This window comes from Tauraco erythrolophus, chromosome 28, assembly GCF_009769465.1.
Source record: "Tauraco erythrolophus isolate bTauEry1 chromosome 28, bTauEry1.pri, whole genome shotgun sequence".
Taxonomy (NCBI): Eukaryota; Metazoa; Chordata; class Aves; order Musophagiformes; family Musophagidae; genus Tauraco; species Tauraco erythrolophus.
The window spans coordinates 2,502,844-2,529,793 of NC_141492.1; the positions used below are offsets into that span (position 1 = coordinate 2,502,844).

The 26,950-nt window shown below is 53.0% G+C and overlaps 1 long non-coding RNA gene across 1 annotated transcript; it reads left to right on the top strand.

Moving 5' to 3' along the window:
• The first annotated feature begins 19,370 nt into the window (after positions 1-19,370).
• Positions 19,371-24,922, top strand: LOC147526727 (uncharacterized). The gene is made up of 4 exons (XR_015222902.1): positions 19,371-19,513; positions 21,429-21,544; positions 22,296-22,430; positions 24,790-24,922. It is a non-coding gene; the product is annotated as an uncharacterized LOC147526727 (long non-coding RNA).
• The last annotated feature ends 2,028 nt before the right edge of the window (positions 24,923-26,950 follow it).

Sequence of the window (26,950 nt, forward strand, 5' to 3'; positions counted from 1 at the left end):
GTGAGAGGGAGCCGTGCTGGGCTGGGGGGACCCTCCAGGGACACCCACCCAGCCAGGGGCGGACGGTGGGGATGCTGGGAGTGCCGAGGGGTGCCAAAGGCGCCGGGCTGGCAGAGCAGACAGGGGTGCTGTACCTGCTGGTGGGGCCGGGGGGGCCATCCCCACTGCGGGTGCCCAGGCTCCGGGGATATGCTGTTCCTGCCTGGGCAGGTGGCACAGGATGGCTGAGGCTGGAAGAGAGACGGGAGCCATGAGATGGCACCTCCGCTCTGACCCCAGGAGCGTCCCCGGGCTGCAGGGTGGGTCCTTACCTCGGGGGGGCAACATCTCCGGTGGCCCAAAAGGCTGAAAGAGCCACGGTGCCAGGCTGGGCTGGGAGCCCCACGCAGAGAGCTGCGCTGCTGCCCACGCCATGGTCCGTTCTGGCAGTTGGGCACTAAGGACTCTCTGGGTGTTCCGGGACGGAATGTTGGGGCTCCCTGTGTTCCGCCCCTCCCCCAACTGCCGCCCCAGCTCCTCCTGGAGAGGGAGAGGATTCCAGGGGCCGGGGTGGCCCTGGCCCCTTCAGGTGGCCCTCGGGGGCTGTAGGTGCAAGTGCTTTTTGCTTTAAATGGTGTTTTTCAAGGGGAGAAAGAACAAGTTCCTCCAGCCGAGCTGTGCGGGGTCCTGGCTCATCCCTGATGAGATGCTGGGGCTGTTTGTGCTCTACAGGACCCCAGCGATGGGGTTGGCACCAACAAACTGACATGTCAGGGGTGGGGTGTTCGGTGTCAGATGGTACACGCTGACTTCTGCTCCCTGCGCTGCAGCTGTCCCATCTTCCCCGTGTGTTTGGGACACTCGGTCCACCTTCTCCTGGTCCGTAGTCCCTGCACGCCCAAAACTGCAGTCGCCTCGTCTGTGATCCCCTGAGCCTGTGCCTGGTGTGTGTGGGCCTGGAGCAAGACAGATTTGTAGCGCGAGGGCTTGGTGTCTCCTGGGGTGACATGTTGGGCGCTCTGCTGGACGAGGTTTCCTTCCCAGCTTAGGCTGGCGTCCCGTCCTTTGCCGTTAACGCTCCGCCGTCGGCACAGCCGTGTCGTTGGGCTCATGTTTGGCCTGGGCTGCCGAGAGGATGAGAAATAGCTGTGAAGTCCAAATGAAGACAGACCTGTGCTCCACCTTCTTTCTTGTGCCCCTCCTTGTGCTGGATCCAAAGGTTTTGCCAGGCCCTTTTTCTGCAAACCCCAAAATTGCCTCTCAGTTCCCATGAGCCCAGGCAAGCAGCTGGAAGGCGTTTCCAGCCCTGCCTTGCAGCCAGGAGGCAGAAGGTAACTCCTGTTTTTTGCCTTTAGGGGTTGCTGGAAGCTGGTGAAGAGCAGCGGTGCCTGCGGCGTCGGGGAGTTACCGCAGCTGGAGTTGGTTTGTGGGCGCGTGAGAGTTGTGTGTGCCCGTGGGACAGAGGTGAGGTCGCACGCGGGGCTTTAATTTTGGTGTTTTCCTGTTTTCGGTTGCCTCGGTGCAGTTCTTTCCAGATGCTGCATCCGAAATGTCTTTCGGGAGGAGCTGGGAGCCCTTCGGGTGCTTCTGCTGTTGCCAAGGGTGGGCAGGTTGCATGATCAAGCCAGGCTGCTGTGAGAAGAGCTTTTGGCTGATTGGGTATTAATTAGTTTTGGAGTGAAATATGAGGAATGCAAAATACTATTTTAAGCTTCAGCTTGGCTGAGGGAAGGAAGGAAGGAAGGAAATGACGCCCTGGGGATTAATGAAATGATGTCACTGATGTTTTTGTGGGGCAATAAGCCCAAAGTCAGAGTGCTTTTGACTCGCTGTGCTCGACTGAGGTCACCGACTTTCGCATCTAATCCCTTCTCAGGGCGCTGGCTCGGCCGTTTGATGAGGTGGAGCCTCAGGTGAGCTTCCCAACAGCCCTTGGTGAAGGGTCTGAGAGTGGAGCACGATGCCCCTGGGATTGCCAGCTGTGCCGCAGCCTCTTGGGCACTGAATTGGAGCAGCTGCCGTCTGTGTGTCGTGCATCTGCGCAGCCGGTGCCCCCCGGTGTGATGGGCACCCGGCCGCACGCAGCCCAACGGCTGGTGCCACCCGTGGTTGCTGGAGGACGTACACGAAGGAAGTCAGGGGACTCTGCTGGATATGGAGAGGTGCTGCTCTTGGGGGCTGCTTTAGCTTTTTCATACCGAGGTTGGAAGCATGGGACAGGGGGGTGAGTAGCTGTGAAGGCTGCGGTGCGCCCGCCTGAGCTGGGTGGCTTTCGTGGGTGACTGCAGAGCTCAGGTTGCCAGAGCTGTCACTTCAGCATCCTCCAACAGCACTAAAGCAGCTCTGAAGAAAACCAATACCCAAGAACTCGCTGGGAAAGGCCAAGTCAGGAAAAAAGGCAAAGTTGATTACAGGAAAGTGTGATATATGTACAGGGAGAACTAAGGCAGGAAAAGTTCAGCTACTTCAACGTCCAAGTTCAACAAGACACGTGTATTAATGAAAATTCCCCTTCCAGGGGCTTCCGCACAAAAGTCGGATGTGTCAGGCCCCTGGTTCTGGCTACTACCCCCAGGCGTCAGCTGAAAAATGAGGTTCTGTAGCAGCCCCAGGAGGTCACCTCCACAGCTGCTGTGGGGTGGGAGCTGGGAGAGAAGCTGGGGCTGGTGGCGTTTGTTTGGATGCCTTTCACAGCGGTGCAGGAATGTTCCGACCACCTTTGCTGGTTAATGGTGTCAACGGGCAAATGCCTCAGGAGGCAGGTGTGAGATTTGCCGCTGGTGTACGGGCAGGGCAGTTAGAGCTGGAAGTGAACTGTCAGGTCTTATCCATCTTCTGGTCAACGTGAAATCCTTTCCTCATGTCTATTTTCTACTTTTTTATCCGGTCTTGTTTTTAAAGCCCTGTGCAACAGAGCTTCCAGCCCTCTGCAAAGGACATTATTCCCGTTGCTCATAAATCTACTATCAGGAAGCTGTTTCCAAGATTAAAGGCGAAACGTTTCCCCTCTCTGGTTTCATGCCCCGGCTCCCAGTTCCCTCCCTGCCATAATCACCAGGTCTCCATCTCCTTCCAGCAGCTGACGGTTCACGTGGACACATGCTGAGGTTCTCCATACCCCACACAGAGACCCTGAAAGCCTCTGTGCCACGTCTGCCCCAAGAAGACCTGTGGTGGGACACTTTGGCCCTGGGGTGTGCCCCTCAAGTGCTGGCAAATGGCTGAGCCAGGCTTTGGGCAGGCAGTTGTGTCATGGGGTTTAGAAAATGGTCTCTGCCGTAGTTTCCTCTTGGCCGGTTGAAGAGCTGCTCAGAGCGCTGACTGAGCGTTTGGCCATGGATGGAGCAGTTAAAGGTCATCATCTGGGCACGGCCCGTGTGGTTTTGGGACAAGCTGTGGATGCACTGGAAGTGGACTGGAGTTCGGGGTCTGTTGTGGGCATCGTACCCCCTCTGCCCGGAGCGATCGTTCCTGGAACTGCGGTAGTGAGCCCTGGTGGCGAGCCCAGTCCCGGGTCTGCAAAATCCCTCTGGTGTGTGGACAGGGATTTCTAACGGAGGAGGGAGTGAGGGAAGGAAACACACAGGACATCTGGGCTCGCATGGGAGCGAGGGAGCAGGGTGGGATCCCAAATCTCTTGGCTGCAGCACTCAGCCCTTCATTAGTAAAGCTTGGAGAAGACCCCAAGTCTTTTCACTAGACCCTAAAATAAGACAAAGCCAAGGCACCAGCCACAAGAGAGGCTGATTTCTTGGCAGAGGCCGCTCTGTGTGATGGAAGAGGCAGGATGTGGCTTTCCCCAGCGCTCCTGGGCATGACAGCGGGGGAAGGCCCCAGTTCTCCCATTCTGGGAGCTCTGGGAGGCTTTTCACACCAGCCTTTGATGTCCCTTCCAGCTTTCATTGCCCTCGACCCTGCTGTTCCCAGGGCCATTTGGGGCAGCAGCTTGGGCTGGCAGGGGAAGAGGCTCCTGAGAGGGACCCTTCTCTTCTGCCCACCCCTGTCCCCTGAGGTCACCCCGTCACTTTTCCATGCAGGTTGGCTAATCCTTCCCTCGGCTCCGTCATCTGTTGGGACTTCTGGCGAGTTGAGGATCTGGACAGGAAAGGTGCTTGCCTTCAGCCTTTTAGCTGGCCTCTCCTAGTGCCCTGTACCACTGGATAAAATCTCTTGTGCGTTTTTTATTTTTATTTTTACATGAAAAAGCAACACTGAGATTTCCTCCTGACATTTAACTCAGTCAGTAAGTGACAAACCCAATAAACATTCCTGTTTCATTGGGACAAAGGCTCCAAGATCCTGCTGCGACTGAAATGTTTCATCATTTCCGAAGTAAAATGTTTCAGAAAAAAAAAAAAAAAAAAAATTAAGAAGAACTAAAAATGACGAGTTTCAATGTTTTTCTGATTATTTTCTCCATGTTGGCTGAAACTATTAGTCAAATTTGGCCCCACTTCACAAATAGCTTTGGCATCTTCCAAAACTTCTATTTTGGTGACTTTTCCCGTCATTGATGAATAACAGTTTGGTCTGTGCCCCTGCTCGCCAGCGCTGTGCGAGTTCCCATTCAGCCCCGGGCTCTTTCCTTTCAGGTTTGCTGCCGGGACCTGCTTTGGCACCCTGGCACCACGACTCCGCAGCTGCCGGGCTGCACGGCCGCCTTCCTTCCCCAGGCAGGCCGGGACTGCCTCTTCCCTTTCCCACACTGGCTGTATGTTGGAAGGCACGTGGGTGCACGTCGGTGTCCAGGCCATAAGACTTTTGCTCATCTGTGCGTCTCTCTTCCATGTAGTGCCACACGATGATGGAGCAGGATCTTTTTCACAAGACCGATCCCGTCCTATCCTGGTAGTTGCACCCCATGACATACCCTGGGCTGATCCTCTGTGCCAAGTTCATTCCATTTGCTGGCACAACATATTTGTTGGATTCCAGGTGAGCGATGTTTTTCTCCCCAAAACCTGGCTGCTCTGAGCATGTTGCCTCTGCCGCTCAGCAGCAGTCCTGGAAACGAGCCGGGGAGCTTGCAAACCGAGGAATGATGAGCAAGCTGGGAGCTTCGCTGCTGCCTCTGTTTGTCCTCATGCCCGCTCTGCCTGCGTGAGTTGGAGGGGAACAACATCTGTTGGGTTTTAGGGTCACAGCTGGTTTCGGTTAGCTGGTTAATCGTGATAGCACAGCCTGTGAGGGACACATGGCCGCTTTCAGTGGTGGGTACTGGGGCTCAGAAACAGAAGACTGATACACCTTCTTCTGTTGGTCAGTTTTGGACCTTGCCTCACCTTGGCCGTGATTCACTCCATGCAGTGGCCGGGGGAACTGTCCTGCTCAAGGATGGATGTTGCTCCAGCGCTAGTGGAGAGGTGGCAGAGCCTCGTCCCTCTCCTCATGCTCGTGCACTGCTCAGCCTCAGCAGGAGGGCTCTGCAGCACTGTCTGAAAGCACCCTGCTCTTCAAAGCGCTGAATTTGTGTTGAATTTTGGAGCCAGTTGTTTCTGAGCCTCCTGTTGTCCACCTTCCTTCCTGAGGCACCCGAACGAAGAGGTTGCTTGAATCGCCTCTCTCCTGATCCCTTCTACGTACGAGTTGGTTGTTGAGCCTGTAGCTGTGGGACAAGCAGACGCTGCTGCACCATAAGCTTGGTGGGCCACTCACACCATTTCCTTCACTCCCTCGGTCCTCTTCAGCATCCTGCTGGAAGTATGGATTTACAAGAAAAAAACCTGCAATTTCATTTAGTTTTGAAAAAATAAAATCTCAGGGTGAGTTTTATCGGAAGCCCTTCCTAGCGTCTGCTTTTTTGCCGACAAGGGTAGATTATTTTTTTTCCTTCCTCATCCTGACTAGAAGGTAGAGAGGACTGATCTAAACTTGGAGCAGCCTGTGCTGCAGCGGCTGTTGAGGTTTTGTGAAACTAGAACTGTCCCTCGTTATCCCATCTCTCGGTATGATGGTGTGCCCGATTTTCATCCTGCCTTTGTTCTGGAAGACTCACCATATGCCTTAAAAACTGAGTGTCGGAGGCAGTTGCCTTTGCCTGCCTTGACTGGGAGATGCTCCAGTGTGTGTCAGGGGCCTTGCCCAGCTGATGGGGGGTTCCCCCTTTGTTTTAAAGGGTTTGTTGCCAGGCGGTTTCATTTCTGTGCCCTGCGTAGCTGTGGCACTCCAGGCTGCTCCGAGGTGCCTCGGGGGGATCACACGAGCGTGGTGACAGCCATGTTCCTGCACCGGTCGCTTGTGTTCAGCTCAACTGCAGAACATGTGCTTGGCCGGTGTGGCTGTAACTTAAAAGCCAGCTCAGCCCTTTCGTGAAAAAGAGGCAGACGTCCCTGCGCTGTGGACGTGGTCCCATGCAAATGAGTGGGAAAAGAGGCAAAGGAACAGGCAGTATTGTTCCCCAGCAAATTTTATTGCTTTTGAGATGGGAAGATGTCACTTCACTCTTCCTTCCCACAGCACAAGGGAGAGAGAGTGAACCAGCTTTGGTTTAGCAGTCTTAATAAACATCATATGTGAGCTTTAGGGTGCTTATACGGGACAAACCATCCCTTCTGGCTCTTTACTGCTCTCGAACAGCTGCTGGCAGCTCTGCTCGTGCTGTTGGAGGGTGAAGGGATAGCAGCACTGAGAGCAGCCATTCGCTTTTTCCAAGTAGACCTTGGCAATCCCTGGGCTGTGAAAAGTCCAGAAGAACGCAGATGAGCTTTGGCTGGGGTCTTGGAGCCTGGACGTGAGCTGCGCTACCAGAACTCCCTGTACCGGTGGGGAAGTGAGGAGATGGCAATGTTTGCAATGAGTGTTGACACTCTCCTTCCTGAACTGGAAAACTTCCTGCCCATTTGTTTCTCCCCCTCTACCCCCATGTCCCTTCTCAGCAGGGACTAATACACTTGCTTTCTAGGCTGCCTTAATACTGACACGAGATTGCATCTGCGTGTCTCGGTATGTCTGCTCCCTCCCCTGCAGCCTTCCCCCTCCTGACGACAGTCCAATCCCTTGGCTCATTTCTCGTTTGGCAGAGAGGAAATGTCTCAAAAGCGTTGAATAATTCCTGCAAATTTCATAGGGGTGGGTGGTTTGGTTTAGTACCCAAATTTGTGGCCCCTCTAAGGGAGGTCTCGGGCAGTTGACCAGCTGGCAGAGCAGGAGCTCAGCAGCCAGTTGGCTCGTACGGCTCCAGAGCCAGCTGCAGCACACTCCAGTTTCTGCTCCCCACATTACCCCACAGGTGTAGGGCGATGTGGGGCACTGGAGGGAAGGGTAGGGGGTACCTGGGGGGTGTATGGATGTTGGAAGGGTGTATGCATGTGGGAGATCTGACATTACTGCAGCACAGGGGCTGCAACAGGTACAGGAAAGAGCTGTGATTATTGGTGTGTGGGGAGAGCTAGAGGAGCTATAGGACATCAGTCCATAAGGGCTTCTTCCACTCCCAGTACAGCCCTGGCTCAGCAAAGCAGTAGAGGACAGATTCCATGTTAAAATGTGCAAACAGCTCTATGGCAATACTAAGAATATGACCTTGCTTGGAACAAATCCCCGAAAGCCAACCTGAAGTGGGTCAAGGATAGGTAGCCAGAGCCTGGTCCTGCTAGTTTTGACTTACCAGGATTGCTAACACAAGCCCTTAAGCAATGCACGTCTGTCCAGCTGTTATTCCATCGAGTAGCTCAGTTTTAAGAACAGGTGAAGCTTTTCCCAAAGCTTTAATTTAAGGAATGGGGTGCCCTTTCCTCCTTAAAGGTAGGATCACGGTCCCCTAAGCGCTATTGAAAAGCTCAATCCATTTCTCCCCACGAAAGCTCCGTGTTTGCCCCTCCTTTCTCCTGCCCCAGGAGATGTTCCGCACCAGGCAGCGTTTGCTGAACTTGGCTCCGGAGAGTCTGTTCTCCCTGCAGCTGCTTTTCGCTGCTGCATCTCTGCAAATCATCAATATTCATGTGCTTCATCGGCAGAGCCTCTACAGGGCTCTGGAAATCCAGTGCTGGAAAAGTCTTTCCTGTGTGGGGTCCGAGAGCAGCGGGCTGTGTGTTTGCCACGAGAGGGGGTTACGAGCCTGCGAGAGCCCAGGAGGAGTGGGTGCTGAGGGTGCTGTGGCTCGGGGCAGGGTGTCCTGACAGGTCCTGGCTGGAATGGGCATCACCCTCCAGGTGCACCGAGCAGCTTTGTTGTGTGCTCCAGCCTTCTGGGGCCACCCTGGTGAGCGGTTGCGGCGTGGGGACGGGTTGCAGGAGGCGCCTTTATCTCGTTCCGCAGACTTTGCTGCAGCTTCATCCCATTTTCCCTGTGAAGGATGGGATGACAGTGGATTAAAATGCGACAAGGCCTGATAAGTGCTGATGGATGGTTAAGTGGGATGGTGTTTAGCAGGGGTGGTGGCACCTGCCGCCAGGCAGACGGTGAGCCGGGAGCGCATTTGGCTGGGAGGAGCTCAGTTCTTCTGGTTTGCTCGCAGGGTCTTGCTCCCAGATGACCCAGTGTGGGAGAGCTAAAGCAGAAGGTGATTTTCCTGACTGCAGCCTGGGTAAGGAATGCTTCGCACACCCTCCCTTCTCTCTAGCCTGGTCAAAAGCATCACTTTCCTCGAAGATATATTTTTGTGAGCTGCCTCCACTGCCCCATACCTTCTCTCCTTTGCACTTATGCAATTTGTGTGATTGCAGAAAACCCGTTTGAGGAACTGGTCTGGCTGATCCTATTTATTTCCCCCCCCCCTTCTCAGAACAGGAATATTTCCTTCGCAGGTGTTGCTTGAGCATCTTGTGTTCTGAGCTAATCTGCCTGCAGCCAGCAGAACTGAAACTAAATTATCCTAGCGTACGTATTCTTTTACCCTAATTTCTCCTGCTAGGTGATCTCCAAGTCATTGAGGTGGATACGTGTCCAAAGAGCTTAGAGAAGTTGTTTGGTTTCAGCTTGAATATTGGATGGGAATTGAGAGGCCTGGGCTTTATTATGTTGTTTTCTGGGCTTTCTCTGTTGCTTTCTTCCTCTATTTTGCAGCCTTTGTGCCCATGTGCAAAGACTAAGATGCTTGAACAAGGGCTCAGATGTCTGAGTATCTTCTTGCCTGGGATGTTCTGTCCCACCATCAGAGAAGGTGGGACAGAAAACTTAGAAAAGGACACTAATTAGGAAACTCTCTTCCTTCTTCGATGGGGGAAAATACTTAATGTTCAGTGGACTTTAAGTCTTGGACTCAGTTTTGCCATTTCCTGTGGTCGACGCCTGTTAAGTGCCTTTGTGATCCCGAAGATTTTTCAGCTGACAAACCACGTTAAAGCAAGAGCTAGTCCAGGGAGGACTATCAATGGGATCAAAAACCAGCCTAACCCTTGAAATTCCCGTTCTGCAACAGTTCCCATTTAAACCTCCTATTTCTGCCCCAAGGCCACTGCCCGTGGCCCCAGTTCAGCATTGTTTGGAGGCTACATGATGAACTGGGCTGGTTCAGAAGAAGAAACCTGCTGCCAGACAGGGATTAATAGCCCAGACAGTGCCCAGCCTTGGTCACCAGGCAGCATCCAAGGCAGTTGTACGGAGCGGGGAGCACAGGCATGAGATGCTGCATTGGTTGTGGAAAACCCGTAGAGGCTTTTGAAGTATTCATAGTGAAACAGGAATTGGGTGTCCTTAGTTTTACTCAAAGATCCAGTTTTCCCTCCTCTGTGCTGCAGCCTCTGTGTTCTTGTAGCTCCTGTGTTTGTTTAATTTGCTCGTGCTCCAAATCCCAGGTTGCCTCCAACAATGTCTTAGCCTGTGGCTGTGCAGTTCCTGCCACAGCAAGGTCCTGGTCTCTTTTTGGATGTCAGGACACTAATTTGATATTTGCCTTTCCCGCTCCGTGGCCTTTTGCTCAGGATTTGAAGCCTTGGGACGAGTAGAGGTTCTGGGTCGGTGGAGTCAGGCCAGGTACATGCTGTGCAGTTGCGGCTTTTGCAGTTCAATTCTTCTGTGAAGTATCCTCTATGGTCTGTCTGCTGCACAGAGATGAGGAATAATCCCCAGTCCCCATCCATCAAACATAATTAGGTCCATTTCCTAACGAGCCCTCGGACTGCTCAAGTGGGAGCTGAGGGGAAGATGAAGTGCTTTGTCAAGGGGCATCACTTCCAGGAGACAGAAGAGCCAACAACCTCTTCCACGGTGCTGGGGCTGGATCCAGGGCAGGCTGCAAAATCTCCATTGCTGGACCAACAAACCTCAGGAGCCCCAATTTTTTTCTCAAAAAGAAAAGCCCCAAGTGATGAAAACGTTCGAGGTCTGGATGGAATCAGGTACTCACCAATGCTTTGTGCTCTTCTGCGCCAGCGTGCTCAGTGTTGTGGTCCTGACCTGGATTCCTGCCTCTCATAAACTGGGGGATCCTGGGCAAATCTTACAGTGTGTTTCCCTGAAGTTGGCTATAGTTTATTTTTCCTGAGAAGGATTTGTTTTTTCGAAGATATCAATTAAAACAGAATCTGAAGCTGTTCCAGAGAGGGTGTTGGTTGGATGAGTGTCTTGATTTATTTATTTTGTTAGTTTTTGTTGGTTTTTACATTGTTGATGCATCCATTAGGCCACATACCAAGGAAAATGTGGAGGGGAGGGTTAGACTAAAGCAACTGTGTCTTTTGAAATGTCTATTAATCTCCATTTATACAAGCATTTTTTTTCCAAAGGTCGCAATTAAAACATGTTCCAGTTGATGTGGTAAGTCGTCTTCTACTCTCTGCTTTAGTCCCTGGAAAAAATGTCCTGAATTTGAGTTTTCCTGTGATTTGGGGTTTGGTGAGTTGGTTTGGGTTTTTACATTAGAGAGCTTGAAACAACTGGCAGGGTGACAGTTGTGTCCCCTCATGACTGGACATACGGTAGCTCGGTACTGTTGGGGTCTCTGCACATTCTCCACGTGTGCTTCAGATCCCGGGTCTTTCGGCTCTCGTTCATCACCATCTCCATCACCTCCTGACCAAGGCTCGTACCCTAATGCACCTACCATGTTATTGAGCAGGTCCATACAGGCTCTGCAGAAAATACCCTTTTTGGAATAAAGTTTTTGCTGAACTGCACAGAAGCTGAAGTGAATGATTGTTTTTGCTGGTTTAGCTTGCTGCAATGGTTTGGCACAGGGTGTGATGAGTGTGGGGGCCAGGGCGGACGTCCAGTAGGGAGGGCAGGGCTGGGGCAGGCAGCAGTTGCACTGGTTTAGGCTTCCATGGAATCGATGCTGTAGGTTTGAGCACCCTGCTTTGACCTACAGCTGTGCCCGAACAAGTCAATGCCACACGTAGCATAAGAACCAAAGAGTCCTGGTCCTCCAGATGTTGCTTTTTTCTCGGGAGAAGTTATTAGTGAGCCTGACTTTCTTCTTTGGCTTTGCTGTCTTGGGACTCTGGCTGGCAAGCATAATTAACAAGGGCTGGGGTTTGTAATTCCTGGCACAGAAACAGCATTAATGGATTTGTTCAGTTCCTTTTTATCAGCCTTTCCAGCTTGCCTCTTATCTCATTACTTTGGGGAGGGCTGAGATGGGATTAAAAGAACGTGAAGGCCTGATAAATGGAGATAGAAACCTAAGAGCTGGGGCAGGTCAATCTAGGTCCATCATGAAGAACTTGCAGGGCTGACTAATTGAATGGACCCAGGTCCCGGGAAGCCACGCTGCCGTGGGACGGTGCTGGAGCTCAGGGACCCCAAAAGAATGTGTCACAGCGGTCATGAAACCTGTTGGCCTGAGTGAAAGTGGAGCACATGTGAAGGCATCTGGCACTTTGCTTCCTGCAAATCAATCCTGTGCTTCTGTTTTCCTGACTCAGCAGATTGCTGTAGTGCTGATTAGCATCTTGGCCAGATGAAACTTTCCCAGGCTTCACAGCACTGCGAAGAGTTGCTGGTGCCTCCTGCATCTAAAGCAGCCACTTGTGTTATTTATGCTCTTCTTCCCCCCCAGAGGTGAACTGTTGTGTGGAACATGTCAGTCCCTGTCTGTAGAGGATTCTGGATGGAGCTGGGATCTGGGGGAAAGAGAGGCAAAAGGAATTGCTGCTGTTCGGTGTGGGGATAAGGATGCAGAGATTGGAAACTTCTCCAAGTCATCGAACACACCTGAGGTTGCCAAGGGAGTGGAAAACAGGTCTTGTGGGAGCAGGTTTCTCTGCACCTGGAGCAATACCATGAGAGTGACCTTTATCCTGAATCCTGGGCAAGGTGGCACCTCCTTTATGCATCATCCTTCTTTCTTATCCTCATAGGCTGAAGGGGAGTATGTGCTTACGGTGGGGTTTGTAGGCAGCCTTGTGGTCTTCCTGTTCAGAGGGAGGCAAGGAGCGAGCCCCTCTGCTCAGCATGGAGCCACACATCAGCACGTGTTGTGGATTTGGGAGTTTTGTTTCAGCAGCCTGGTTCTAGCGTGGCCACTGACACCAAAACTGGCTTGTCCTCTGTGAGCAGGAGAGGGCTGTAGGGTCCTTTCCCTGCAGAACTGCTCTCTGTCTTGCTTTGCCTGAGTCCATGAGGCTCCCAGCCCGTAGGAGGTTGGGGAAGGGAGAGTTCTGTCCTTCCTCCATGCCTGCTGCGATCAGCTTGGCGAGGACTTTGTGGTGGATGTGGCCACTGAGTAACTTCCTGTGGCAGTGCCGCGTTCCAGCTGAGCTTTGACACAAACCCAGCCAGGAGTTGAGACCCAGCTTCTCAAATTGGCTCCTGGGGCATAGCTCTTGTCCCTGTCTTCCTTTAAACCAGTTCTTTCACTTCTGCTTGGAAGCTCTGAAAAACATGCCAGGACTCTCCTGGGGACCCATCTTTTTGAGGCCAGCTCTACCGTCCCTCCCTCATTTCTTCACACACTTTCTCAGGTTCCTGCTTCCCGTGCATCTCCACCAAGAACCTGGGAAGAGCTTTCTCTTCACCTGGCCTTGGTCACAGATCTCTGCTCAGTCTCTTTCTCCTCCCTGCTGTCTTTCCCTTCCCCTGATTCCCTCCTTTAATTTGCCTTTGCTTATTTTGAATACAAAGCTCCTCTATCACAGTGTTTATAGTTTGCAAAGCCTTGGGCCCATTGCGTATTCTCCTTCTTAGAGCCTTACTTAACTGCCTTGGCTCCCCGTGCCCTTTCTCTGCTTCCAGAGTATCCAGGATGAATCACAGTCCCTGTCCCCAGCTGTCTGCTGCATAGTTCCCATATCCCAGGAACCCAGTTCCCAGACACTGCAGCAGTTCAGTCACAAAGTCTTCCTTTTTCTCATCCCTTAAAAATTACTTTCTCTGGAGTCAGCAGCAGATGTCTTTGCCTCTCTCATGAGCCTCCCGAGCGAGGAGCAGCCTTGGACAAGATGTCTCTCATCTGCGCGATGCCCAGGACATACCCAGTGTGGGCTGGGTGAACGGTGCGGGCATCCCCCCGCTCAGCTGGTGCTCAGAGCAACCCCACTTGCCTCGGAAGCTGCTGGCTGGCACGTGCTGGCACTGGGCTTATCTCCCTGGCACCAAGTAAATGTCACCAGCTTGCTTCGTATCCACTTTTCCATATCAGCTTTTGTCATGGTTTCCCTTCGTCTCTTCTCAAAATAGGCTGGTCTGCTCTAAAGCACAAATGCCCCGGTTCCCATCTTTGCAAGGGTGTGGTGAGGAACGAGCGTTGGCCACATCCCAGCTCTGTTCTCCTCCGAGAGCTCCTGGATCAAGACTTCTTTTATTTATTTATTTTTCGGTGAACTGAATCTTCCAGCCACATTTTATGTGCAAACAAGCGAAGTGAAGCCAATGTTCGTGTGCCAGCAGGGACCGAAGCAGTGGGAGAGCAAGTGGACAGTGAACAGAAGACAAGCGGGACAAGGATGTGGGATGCTTTGGTCTGAGACCGAGTCAGAGCAAATCGTGGAGCCTCGTGTCGGGAGATGGACCCACATCCTCGAGTCAGGGCTTGTGGTGGAGGGGTGGGAGAGTCGCATGGTTAGCCTGTTGGAGCCGTCCTGGAGCAGGGCTGGAGCTGTAAGGAGCCAGGGATGCCACACGTGCCAAGCCTCGGCCGCGGAGCCGGAGTGGGGCAGCCAAAGGGTAGGGAGCACTGCCCGTGCAAACGGCGAGGTGGGGGCCGGGGTGGGAAGCTGAGGGGGTGGCTGGATGCAGCAAAGGCTTCCTTGGTCAGGGCACTAGGTAGGTGAGAAAAGCTCTGCTCTTGCTCTGGGTGGTGTCTGCATGAGAGACCATCTCTGCTTACCAAGGTGGAGCGTGGGCAGAGTGAGCTCAGGCCCGTTTGCTCCTCTCTGGAGAGGTACATCCAGAGTTTAAATTTCCCAACTGCCACGTTTTTCCTGCCTGGGACTTGAGTCCTCCTCCCCTTCCCCAGGCAGCAGCATCTGAACTGAAATAAGTCTGCAGATGGAGACCAGGACACTGTGTCACTCGAAGTCCTTTGCGTTGGGCCAGGGTTGCTCCAGTAGGAATGTGGGACTGGAAGCAGCGTGCAGCACGGGTGAAGCCAGCGGAGCGTGGCCGCTCCCCAGCTCGGGATGCTTTTCCTTGGTGGAAACATTCTCACGCACGTCAGAACCCGCTGCTGCTGCCTCCACTCACCTCCTGTCAAAGGTGACAGCTTGCTCCCCTGTCCTGTCCTCCGGCGACGCGAGGTCCTGCTCGTCCCATGCCTGCGCACGAGGAGCGGGAACAGCGGCCGGCAGGAAAAGCGAGCCAGGCCAGCTCAAAAATAGACTGCTCCTCGGAGTTTTCCATGAGACCTTTGAGACTCCTTATCTCCCCGCTGCCGTTTTGGCGCAGGACAAGTCGCAGATGGAGCAGCCTCCATGAGCAACGTCACCTCGGTCACCCCAAGGCTTCCGGCCGCCCAGGCAGGACACGAGGCCGTTGTCCCGCGGGTTAACGGCTGCTGCGGGGTGCACAGCGGCCTCTCGTTTAGCAGGACTGATTGGATGGAAGCGAAACCTGCCTAGTGTCAGAGGGACGAGGCGGATATGGAGAAGCCTGGCTTTGGTGGGAGCAGCTTTAGCAGAAATTGGGCGTAGAGGCTTTGTTGGATGTTCAAGAGGCACCAGCATTTGGTGGGTGGTCTTGTGCCTCTGCTGCTGGAACATCTGCCCTGCTTTCAGCAATGCAAAAGGCAGCCCAAGCCACCCTAAGGTCTGTGATCCTCCTTCTGGGTAAAAATAAGGATATTCCTGCTAGGAAGCAGGCAGAGCTGCTGCTTTGCTGCCAGGCGCCTCCTGCAAGAGCCGTGGGTTCCTGGGTCTGTGCTCAGGTGTCACCAAAGCTGTGGGCTTGTTTGTAGCCCTGGGGAAGGTTTGGCAGTGTGACCTCCTGGTGCTTTCCACAAGTGTTTTCCTGACCTTGTAGGATTTTCTTGTGGCCTTAATGAGACATCTGGGGGCAATTAGTTTTCTGGTTTATGACATGCCTGGCTTTCCTCATTGAACGTGGCACAGTGGGGCTATGCTGGTTCTCCAGCTACATCTGGGAAGAAGGGAGGGAGGGAAGGCAGGAGGTGCTGAGTCAAGCTTTGCATATCCGTCCTTCTTCTTCCTGGTGCTCGTTGTGTGCCTGTACGGGGTCCAGGCATAATCCCACACGAGCTCTGATGCACAGCGATGGAGGATCAGTCCTGCCGTGACCTGTTGCCCTCATGCAAGTCCTGAGATTAAGGTTGAGCCTGCTTCCCACCGCAGTATCCTGAAGTTTCCTAGAGTAAGAGATTACAGAGAGGATTAGCTGGAAACCTTTGCTGCTGCTGTAAATCACGTTTTTCACTGCTGCCAACTCTGCAGAGAGGAGAGGCAGGGCAGGCTGGTGTTCCCATGGACCGTGGCAGTGTGGCTGACCCCAATTATTTCAAAGTGATAAATCACCACCTGTCCCTGGTCTATCATAAACTACTCTCTCGTAGTGGAAGGTGTCCCTGCCCATGGCAGGGGGGTTGGAACTAGATGAGCTTTAAGGTCCCTTCCACTTTAAGGTCTCTTCCAACCCAAACGGTTCTCTGATTCTATATGATTCTATGAAAACAGAACAGGTTAAAGGGGAAATAACATTAACAGCCTTTTTAATTGCTTTTCAGTTGACCCCAAGAGTGTATAAACTTCACCTAGAGGTGTATGATCACTCTAGGAGCTGAGCCTTTGAGAGTAGCACTGAAACTCAGGAGACCTATGGCACGCTTGTGAGGGCTTCCATCACCAGCAGGCATCGGCTAAAGGGAACCCACCATCGTGGAGCTTGAATGATTGCTTTGGATGAGAGTTACCAACATTTTTATTTTACAGAGGGGGAAACTGAGGCACAGAACGGTGATAGAACTGCTAGAAGCAAGGATTTCTGGGGCTTCATGTGATGTTTGACCCATAAAGTCTCCCTACCTTGACCAGTACCTAATACTGGAGAGGATGCTGGCAGTTCCTGATGCAGATGCTGGATTTGGGGTCCCCAACACAAGAAGGACGTGGAGCTGCTGGAGCGGGTCCAGAAGAGGCCACGAAGATGCTCCAAGGGCTGGAGCACCTCTGCTCTGGAGACAGGCTGAGCGAGTTGGGGCTGTTCAGCCTGGAGAAGAGAAGGCTCTGAGACCTTCCAGCACCTTCCAGTACCTAAAGGGGCTACAAGAAAGCTGGAGAAGGCCTTTGGACAAGGACATGGAGTGACAGGACACAGGGCAATGGCTTTAAACTGGAAGAGGGGAGATTTCGATGAGATCTAAGGAAGAAATTGTTCCCTCTGAGGGTGGTGAGGCACTGGCACAGGTTGCCCAGAGAAGCTGTGGCTGCCCCATCCCTGGCAGTGTTCAAGGCCAGGTTGGATGGGGCTTTGGGCAACTGGTGTAGTGGAAGGTGTCCCTGCCCATGGCAGGGGGGTTGGAACTAGATGGTCTTGAAGGTCACTTCCAACCCAAACCATTCCATGATTCTATGATTTGCAGCAAAGGTGAGCCCATACTTGGTGCTAGGAAGCCAGGTGCCCAGCATCAGCTGCTTAATTACGATTCCTGAGAATGAGATTTGGTTTAGACAAGTTCTGATGCTCCATCCCTTTAATAGACCAACACATGTGCAGATCTGCAGAAAACACTCTAAGAAATCTATTAGAAATCCTGTGCGGAGGAAAAGGCTATTGAGCAGTTCCGCTGGGACCGACAGGGCTTTTTTGTCTTTTATTTTGCCCTTGTAGTTCACTTCATCAGCTAATGGTTTTTGCTGACAGATATTTATCAGCCTGAACATGCTTTCACTGGTCTTGGAAAAATGGAAATCTTTACTCCTGGCTCCAATAAAAAAATCAGCCCAATATCCCTGAACAAGCAAGTCTGAATATCAATCCTTCTCTTGGCATCTCAGCTCTGGGAGTCGTTAAGAGGAGAATGGCAAAAGCAGAAAGCAAAGCCACCCAAGGTTAGAAACAAGCCTGACTATTATTATTAATTTCTTTTTTTCAGCCAGAAATTTCATATGTTTAATGAGCTGAGGGGCATAACGTGCTAGCAGCTCTCCCCAGGGCTGGAAGCAGTGCTGCCCCAGCACAGCTCCCTGCAACGTGTGAAAGCCCCGTTCCGGCGTGCCAGAGGATTTGTGGAGCGAGGACCTGGGAGCGGGACGTGGCACTGGCGCTGCCGTGTCCCCACGAGCCGTTACCAGGACCTGGCTCCAGCCTCCCTCGCTCAGTAGCCCATCAGAAGTCATTTCGCTGAAGATAAGGGGGCTCAGCACCCTGGTAGTGGCTGATTGCTCTTGCTCTGTGCGCGTCCCTCCCTATCCTGCTCTCCTTTACACCCCTTTTGCCACCCTGTATTGATTTACTCCTTTCTTACACCAGTTCAGGATGTTGAGATCTGCTTTCAGCCCTGTCTGCGGCAGGTGAAAATCGACGGAGGCACCTCTGTTTGGATTAACCAAGCCTGGCCTTAGGAAAATGTCTGTTAAGCACGGCTCAGCACAGCGAAACATCCAAGGTATGTTAGATGGTGATGTTAGATTTATTATCCAGGCAACAACCCGTAACTTGTGAGATGCTGCTCTCCATCATAAATGCAGTTGGATGTTCTTTCCAGCGCTGATGAGAATGAAGATTGATGTCTTCGCCCGTCCTCGCTGGTGGTGCCAGCAAACACCAGGCTCTGCACTTCTCTTCTTTTCTTCTTTCTTCACGGTTCTGAAAATTACTGACGTGAAATTTTACTAGTGCTTGCTGATTTGTGACTTTTGTACGTCTAGAGAGTCTGAACAGATTTGTAAAAGCTCTCTTGCTCTCTGTATATATGAATGTAAGTATATACATTCATATATATTTATATTTTATATATGTGTGCATATGTGTGTGTATAGCCTAAAAGGAAATCAGCCCCTATTCTGTAGCTCAGGGCTGGGATCTGCACATTCTCTTTGGAGTATTTCATGCCAGATATTAGCTGTGACTTACATTTTGAATAAAAATTTTAATTAAGTTGGTGTTTGTGAGCTGCTGGGGGGGGCTTTGGCCACTATCTTGCTCAGGAAATCAAATGACCTCATTTGTGAGAGTTGCAAGGTGAAGGAAACCAGCTTCAATTCCTGTTGAGTAGTGAGGAATACATGGAAGAAGGCAACATTCCTGATGGAAAGGGAGGTTTGGCTGGTTTAACCAGGAAGGGATAGCTCCAAAGCTCCTTTTCAGCAGGGATCAGAGGGGTGCCCTGGACCAGTTACTGACCAACACAAGACTTTGCAGACACCTCCAGCGCGCTGAGGGACTTTGACCTCAGTCTGGTGGTTCAGTTTATGGGAGAAAAACATCTCGTACGCAGCCCCGATGCAGAATTTAGGACCTTTTGCATGGCTGATGTAACTCAAACCATAACGAAGCCAACGGAGCCATGTTCTCAGCCAGCTCAAAGGCATTTGCCTGGGCACTGGGCTGAGTCTGGCCATTGCAGAGACTCATCAGCTGTGCAACGCTGGCCAAGCCTCTGCCTGTTTGCAGAGCTGTCTGCTTCCCTTCCTGCATTCTCGTTGCCTGAAACGTAATGCGCTTCATTTCTTTCTGTCCAGGCACAAGGTTTCAGGATGCAAGAAGATTCAAGGAAAGATTTATCCCTGTTGAATGGAAGTGGGAGAAAGTTTTCCAGTCCCAGATTTCCCCACTGCCCTCAAAGCCTGGCTGAGAGGTACATCACCGTCACCGTGCTGCTGAAGATCATCTCTTGCACTGTGCATACTTGGGAAAAACATTGACCTTAGGTGACAGCTCCATGACCTTGGTCTGGGAACAGGTAGGAATGACTGGAACCAAGAAGGACCTTGCTTGAGATGGTGCTAGTCCTCCAGTAACACCCAGGTCATCACTGTCCTGTTTGCTGTTAAGGATGGGGGCGTTGTAGATGAACAGATAGCTCTAAGGTAGACATTTCTGTCCTAGCAATGAAACTGAGTTCTTGGTGTGGGTTAAATCAGAGAATCTCCCCCGGAACGAAGCTCTGGCAATTTACACCTGCTGAGGATCTCCGCTGTTGTCCTGGGAGATGATAAAAATGATCCAGAGCCTTCCAGCCCTGCTCTGCAGTGATCCCAGCCTGGCTGTAAGCAAGAAATAGTCCCAGCAGTGGTTCCACTTACCCAGTGTTTCTCTCTCACAGATCTCAGGGAGTTGGAACTAGATGATCTTTAAGGTCCCTTCCAACGAAAACCATTCCATGATTCTGTGATCTCTGTGTTTTGCACTGGCTTGGGTGCGTTATGAACTGGGAACCCTTTAGCGATGCGTTATTCAAAACATACTGGCTTTCACTGCGACGTTTCAATTGTGGTTTCTAGGGTTGGGCTGAGATTATTGCGTTTAAATTCAAGGCAGATTTCATTCACTCCCGGGGAATGAATGCTAGATCCTTGCTTCCCTGCTAGGAAATAAGCCCTGGCTGAACAGATCTGCACACAGACCCTGGCCCCAGGTCACCTGGCTGCTCTTGCACTGCTCAGATAACAGTTCTGCCCCTCGACTGGGCAGCTGCACACTCCAGAAACCTGCTGAGATGTTGATGTGTTCCATTCAGGGTGGCTTCTGGATGTGGGAGAAGGTCAAAAGACTGATGAGGGAACGCAGAGCTAAGGAGAGGTTTGTCCCTGTGTGAGCAGCCTCTGATTTTGGCAGGGTGACCAAGGTCCATCCTTCAACAGAGGGAACCACCACAAAGTCCACTTCCTGTGCCCAGGGTCTACATGACCAACATGAGGCTGTCGTGGATAAATGCTTGGACTCAGAGCCCACCATGCAATCTAATCCTGACCTTGGGTTATTGTTTAAACCGCTGCAGCCACGATGTGTGGTAGAGGCTGAGCAAGCCTCACATCTTGTCTCAGCTGAAACAGGAACTTCTGCATGGCCATTGACACCAGATGGTCTCAGCTGGGTTGAAGTCCAAGTGGATGAGGAAAAGCAATATAAATTCCATCATGTAGACGTGGCCTTAGAGTATCCTAAAGGCAGTAAGGGAACATCGGTGCTTGAGCTGCTTAAAATCAGACTGGACTAACTTTTGGGGAACTCATGGAGCAAAACCCTGCTACCGTAGTCCTGGGGTTTGCTGTTTGACACCAATGTGGGGAAGCCTTCCCCCAGTTGCTCTGCAGTCACTCTAGGATAAGGTCCAGGAGAGCTGATGTTTGCTCCCAGCTTTGACAGACAAACCAGTGGGTCTGTGCCCTCTCGATCCTTATCTTTTCTGACAAGAGGAGAAGGTGGACCCATCTTGCACTGGGGTTCTGTGCAGCACCTTGCACACCGTGGCTTTGAGGTCAGTTGGGATCATCATGCCGTGAAATGAAAGCAGAGTATGGGAGAGTCCCTGGGCCGGACTGGGCACAGGCGAGGAAGTCTCCGGGTGCCAGGCTGGCTGCGATCCCATTGCCACAGGGCTGCAAGGCAGGAGCAGCGAAACAGCCGTGGGCTTGAAGGTGACAGAGCTCTGAGACCCTCCTGCCCCTGCCTGATCCCTCTGAGTGGCAGCCCCAGGCAGCGGCAGGTCCGGAAACCCCGGCAGATGCCGTTGGTGACACCGATTAGCAAAGCTCTGAGCTGTGGTGGCGCGCCAGGCCCCTCACCTGCGAGCCTCGTGGTGATTTCTGCTTTGGTTTCTATTAACAAATCTCTGCGGTTACGTGCTCATGCTGCGCAGCGAGGGGTGGAGCGTTCAAAGCCAAGATAAATAGTCTTGGGGTCTGGCCGGGGCTCTAGGAAAACAGAGAGCGCAGCGAGTAATTTGGTTAATACGTTCAGACACAACCATTAGCCCGTCAGTGCTTCCTGCGAGGGAGGCTCAGCCGGAGAAAGCTGGACCGCGGAGGGTCAGGCACGACCAGCGCGGGTCTGCAAAGCCGCTGTGCTGCGGTTCGAGGGCTGGGCTGGCACCGGGGTGGCCACACGTCCCCCTGCTCTGTCCTGGAGCCAGCTGTGGTTGGGACAGGAATGCAAAATCCCTGGCTTGTCTTTGTTCCCAGGGACACGGGTGATTCGCAGTGGCCTGGCGTACCGTGGAGGACAGAGGCTTTGCTGGTCGCTCTTCCCAGCTTCCCGCATGCCCGTGCAGGAGAGCAGCCTCAGCTGCTGGAAACCAGTGAGTGAGATGGGAGGGATCTGTCCCACGCAGGGTGTCATGGTTTAACTGGGTCCCCTTCACCTGCGGTGGTTCATCTTTGGTTGTGGGGGCTCTGGATCAGGCTCGTTCAGCACATGGGTATCTGCAAGATGCGGTGGGGAGGAGGTGAGCCCAGACCTCCTGCAGCCTCCAGCAGACGTTCAGATCCTCTGCTGGGTTCTGCTTGGTGGTGGACGTTTTTTTTTCCCATTGTGGCATTAATATTCCTCCCTCCTGCTTCATTCCCGAGTGTGCCAAGGTGTATTTACACTGCCCTGGCTACACATGTAGGTACCAGCGTGGGTGTGACCAGAGTCTACAGCTAAGAGCATTCATAGCCCTTGGCCAAAGAAGACCTGGGGCAGTTCTGGAGGTCTGATGTTGTGGGGGTCTACTGTGCACACAAGTCCTGCATTAAAGGTCCCAGGAAATAGGCCAGTTTCTGTGTCCTTGTGCCCAGGCATTTTGCAAGGCTGTGTCTTTTAGTGTGGGTCTGAGAGAGCAACAGCTCCATCAATCCTCGGAGCGAGAGCTTGTGATGAGTGAGAAAGCCGGATAATCTGCCGTCACCTTGAGAAGCAGCGCTGAGGTGTTTGGCTCTCCTGATTGTCTCCTTTTGACAGAGGAGAGGGAATAATCCCAGAAACAACAGGCTCCTCTGAGAATCTAAATTAGAGTCCATCCGTTACAGCACCTTTTCATTACATATTTATGCTATTTCTTCTCTTAGGAAATGTCTTCAGCCATCCTGATCTGTCCTGGTGACACCACAAGAATGAGAGGGAGAGAAACCTCACAGGCAGAACACTCTCCTGCCTACTGATTCCCTCACTTCCCCTTTACTGGCTTCAGGGAGCAAGAGCAGGTGGGTGCCAGTCAGCAGCCAGCACAGTAAGATCGGGTTCTTGGGAGTCTCCTGCAATGGTGAGTGATTTTGAGGATGCCAAGACTATCCCCTTCAACTCTGAGGTCCGATGTTCAGGTGCATATTTGCAGCCTTCCAGGCTACCGACGCTTGGAGGACCACACGTTGGAGAGCTGGGCTGTGTGTGCTGGAGACCTGTTACAGAGAGCACGGAGTCCAGCTTCGAACCACGCAGAGGGAAGTCTCCAGCTGGGAAAAGACAAACTCCCTCTGTTGAATGCTTTAGGTGCAATTCCCCAGCTAGTGCGAGCAAACAAGCATCTGCTGACCTTCATCCCTGCCTGTACTAAGCAAGGATGTCGCTGTGCGGTGTCCAAACAGGGTTTTTGCAAAGGAAGGAAAATAAAACCCCAGGATAAATCTATCACTAATGGTGAATCCTTTGAGAAAGCCAAAAAACGCTCCAGCAGCTGCAGTGAGACTCAGGGAGTACTCCCGGCTGCAAGCTCAGGAGCACCCTCAGATCCGGCGTTACCGCATCTTGCCCGCGGTAAGCGAGCTGGCCAAGTGCTGACCACTGCGTATGTGTGCACCCGTGTCCCCCAGCTGCACCTGGGGCTTTGCTTCTGCCCTTCTCGTCCACGCAGGCTGGAGGCTCGGAGAGCACTTGCAGTCCCTGAGCCCTGTCCTGGCATCCAGAGCGCCACGCTCCAGGGCAGCTGCCAAAAGCGATGGAGAACAGAAGTAAAGAGGTAGCCTGGCTCACCGGGAACTGCAAGTGGCCAAGCCACCACCTGCAGCGGATCACAGACTTGTATTAGACCCATCTCCATGGAGATTAAACCCCGCTGCCACTCCAGAGGATCAGTGGGAGAGCTCTGCCAACGGCGGGGCGCGCGGGGATAAGAGGAAGTTTCGCTCGTGCTGCCTGCCAAGTCTAATCGGGATCTTTCCACACCAGCTCCTATCTGTTGGCGTCTCTCCGGGAGCGGACGGACCTGTTCTTCCTCTTATGCCCCAGGGAGAAAGAAACGTTTTACGAGTCTCCTAACACTGATTTTAGAGAGTAAAGCAAACCTGGGACAGTGAGCTCGAGTGCCCTGGAGAGGAGGAGACATTGGGAGCAGCTCGGTGCCCACCTGGAGCTCACAGAAGGGCTGTTGCACCCCTCGACTCGGTTGTCCACACCCGAAGGAGCGGGATGCAGTAGCCCTCACATCTCTAGTCCAACCCGGTGGTCCCTCCCTTGGGTTTCTACCTTGCATGGTTTTCTCTGCCTTTCCCTAGCTGCAAGGGCAGAGGATTTCCCGTATATTTTGCCTGGGGCTGCAGCAGGTTTTCCAGCTGCAAAGCACAGTAAATCACGGGCCAAGCGAGGCTGCCTCCCAGCTGCACGGAGAGGGCTCTGAGTCCGGGGTCACTGAGCTGCTGCACGGTAGCTCCAGAGAAGTGATCTGTGGATTAAATTTCCAGGAACTGGTGGGGCCCGACTCAGTTTTGAGCCACCGATTCACCCGATTAAAAATAAACACGGAGTTATAGACGGGCTGGGCTCAGTCACAGCTGATTTTTATCGACCCCGGCTGGGCGTTAGGATGGAAAGAGCCCTCGGTTGGAGCCGCTCTTTCCATTTCCAATCCGTGCTGCCTCGGGAGGATTTGGGAAGCAGAAAGTTCGAGTCGGGGCCTCTGTGAAATTCTGGCTGCTCTGAGATTTTCCCACACGTTCATTAGACATACAGCTCATTCAAGTTTATTTCCAGAGGTTTTTCAGGGCTGAAAGGCTCATTGTGTCTATCCGGTGTGATACCCGCTTTCTGCAGGAGCTTGAACCTACGGGCGCAAAGCAGACCGGCACTAAGCACCGTGTCGCTGCGGTGGTTAATCACTGGGCGAGGAGACTCTTTTCTGTCCCAATTCAGAAGGTGCAGGAACTGCTGTGGAGCTCAGTGGAGGGACGCCTGCCCTGTGCTGCATCCCTTATGGATGCTTTTTAGCTGAGGTGCCCGTCTGTGCGGTCAGAGCCATGAGATGCTACCGCAACACAGCTGTGCCGTGCTGGCAGCTCCCAGGGAACAGGGTCCACGTGTTCCCTTCCCGAGGCCCCTCACCGTGGTGGGAACAGTGGGGTTATCAGAACGGGGTGGCTCCTCTCTAAGATGGAAATTTCTCCTCTGGCCAGAGGCAGCAGTCTTGGCTCCCATCCCTGCTCTCTGTCACTGAGCCTCGCCACCTTCCAGGGTTCACTTTGTTCACAAAGAGCCTCAGATAAGCTTCTTGGCAGGGGTGCTCTGTTCTGCCACGGCATTAGCATGGCTCAAGACAGGGTTTTTTTAATATTAACCTCTTGTATCCCTTAGAAGATGCAGCTCAGACACAGACCCCGAGGCTGGGGCAGCACGTCGAGGCTCTGCGTCGGTGGGAGGCATTGGCATCACCGCAGGAGTTGGTTTCTTCGGACTGAGGAGATGTCAGCCTCCTTGGATGAGCAACATGGAGGTAATGGCAGTGCTCATCTGTGGGCTGAGCCCCGTGCTGGGAGCACCCGGCGAGACCCCGTGAGCAGGAGGAACCTTCTGCCTGGTGTAAACAGTGTTTGACCCCGCTCCCGTCAGAGCCACGGGAAGTCTGGCCATGGTTATGAGCACATGTGCCTGAGGTTGGGTCGGTGAAATGCCTGAGGAATGGTTGCAACTCAGGGAACGTTTTTTTTCACTGAGATGAAATATTTTATGTGGAGATGTGTTTCTCCGCGAGTGAATTTTTTTTTGCCAGCCTGATAAACCACTTTAAACCCCCTGCTCATGCTGTTAAAACAAACGGGCAGTGATTTGAGGGTGCCAGTCTGAGGCATCTCATAAAGCACGTCGTGGGATGCTGCAGTGGCCCCGGAGCCCTGCAGCGTGCCCTGATTCACAGGGAAGGGCTGGCTGGCAGCCGACGTGCTGCCCTCCTCTGCTACTCAGCCTGGTTTATCTTCGCTACTCGGGCTGTTTACGCAAGCAAGAATTGGCCAGAGGCGCCCGGCACCGCTGCGTGCCAAGGGAGGAAGCAGGCACCACTCTTGTGGCTGGCACCCAATTGCCTGCACACTCTCTTTCGAGAACAAAAGGCCAGGATGCGGCCCCCGTGGCCCGTGGCGAGGGACGGCTCTGGCCCCTCGTGTGGCTTGTGCCGGGGGTCCTGGCAAGGGGACCCACTGCCTTGTCTTGTCCTCTGTGCTGGTGGCCCGAGGAGATCCTGCAAGCAGAGATGCTCAGGTACCTCCACCTCAGGTCCCTGGGAGCGGAGCTCCTGAGTACCTTTGCTCACAAAGCTTGAGAGTGCCATCCTTGGGTTTAGTCCTCACTTAATCCTTTATGGCATGGGAGCTGCTGTTGAGCTCGTGGTTGAAGAGAGATGTCTTACAAAGAAAGCAGCATCTCCTCTGGTCGCTGAGCTTGCGTGGCCACGAGTGCCTTCAGTTTGCTTCTCTTACTCAAGCAGCTCCTGGAAATCTCAGCTCACCCCATGACCCCGCCGCAGAGAGAGGGACATCCTCCCTGTCCATGGGGCTGGGGGGGCCTGGGGCTCCCCAGGGCAGAGCCAGGGTTTAGCACCCCTGACCGGGCTGCGCTCGCCCGGAGAGCTGCTGCCTGGCCATGGGGGCCGTTCACCAGCCTGAAGCGGGTTTCTGAGCTCAGGGTTGGAGATCAGATGAGTGCCAAGGTGCGGACAGCCAGCTGCCACTAAAAAAGAGAATACACACACTTTTCCAGGGCATTTGACAGGATTTCTGTGTAAGAAAATTCTTTTTTTTTTTTTTTCTTCTCCAGCAAATACCATTTGATGTAAAATTGCCAGCGGGAAAACAACTTGCTGAAATTCTGAAGGAAGGAATGAACAGGATGGTCCAGGGACGGTGTCATCTCGAAAGCTTCTTTAAGCCAGCAGCAATGAAGAGAAGTCTAGACCTGGCAAAACCCCTTTGACTCCTGCCTCGAGGTAGCCAACTCCCCCCCGCCATCAGCTTCCCGTGGTGGGTGGCTGTGCCAGCGCCTGCCCGGTGCCAAGAGGATGTGCGAGACAGAGCACGCTTTGTGTCACGCCTGGCCCAGGCTTGCCTGGCGAGAAGAAACACAGGAAAACTATGGTGGGGTCTGACACGCCACCTCGACGGCGATGCTGGCCCTTCGGTCCATCCCGGGCAGCTGGAGACTCGCTGAGGAGCTGCGAGGGACTCTCAGGACTGACACCAGTGGGTCCTTCTGCTCTTTCATTTTATTCCAGGTTTGTGTCTCAGCACCTCTCCTCTGACAGTGGTCTTCTCCTGGACTGTTCATACATCGTGCAAGGGAGAAGGTGGTACCCAATCACAGAAACAGGGAAGCAGGAGGTGATAGGAGTGCCTGGGATGGTTGCAGATCTGGTCAGCACGCCTAGATGCCTTCAGGGTGCTTTGCTCCTGGCTCCTTCCAAAGTCACGGAGGTTGCTCGCTCGTGGCAAGATCACCCACGGAGTCACTTGGGGACACTGACTTT